Here is a 517-nt window from a genome sequence, read left to right as displayed (position 1 = left end):
TTGTCTTGTTTGGGTGTTCGTACCGTTCTCCTTTCCTTACCCGCCAGTCCAATTGTGATCGCCTGTTTGTGTTTATGTTTAACCAAGGACGTGTGTGAGTTTTATTTTGCTTTGTGTGAGTGTTTATTTTCTGCGATGCTTTATTTCCTCTTCTCTCGTACCTGTTGCATAGCCTTTTGAATTCAAAACAAAGCAATTCAAGTTGTTTGTGAGTCTACTCGTCTGCAACTATCATATTTTTTTTATTGTCATCATCACCCTCATCTCTTGAATCTATTTCGTATCAGATCCAATCACTAATTCATGAAAACAAGGATTCTTTTATTTCCTTATTTTAACTTTTCTTGCAACAGATTATCTTTTCTGTCTCTTGATCTAACCTTCGCGAGCAAGTCACTGTTCTCACGAGATCTGTACTGTTTGCCCCTTTCCTGCGCAGAGTAGGAATCTCCTTGGTTTAGTGAAGCCAAGAACTCGTAGTTTCTTGCGGTGAAGCATTCGGATGCATATCTGAGAA

The sequence above is a fragment of the Penaeus monodon genome, chromosome 27, assembly GCF_015228065.2.
Source record: "Penaeus monodon isolate SGIC_2016 chromosome 27, NSTDA_Pmon_1, whole genome shotgun sequence".
Taxonomy (NCBI): Eukaryota; Metazoa; Arthropoda; class Malacostraca; order Decapoda; family Penaeidae; genus Penaeus; species Penaeus monodon.
Note: the sequence above shows the minus strand (reverse complement) of the source record.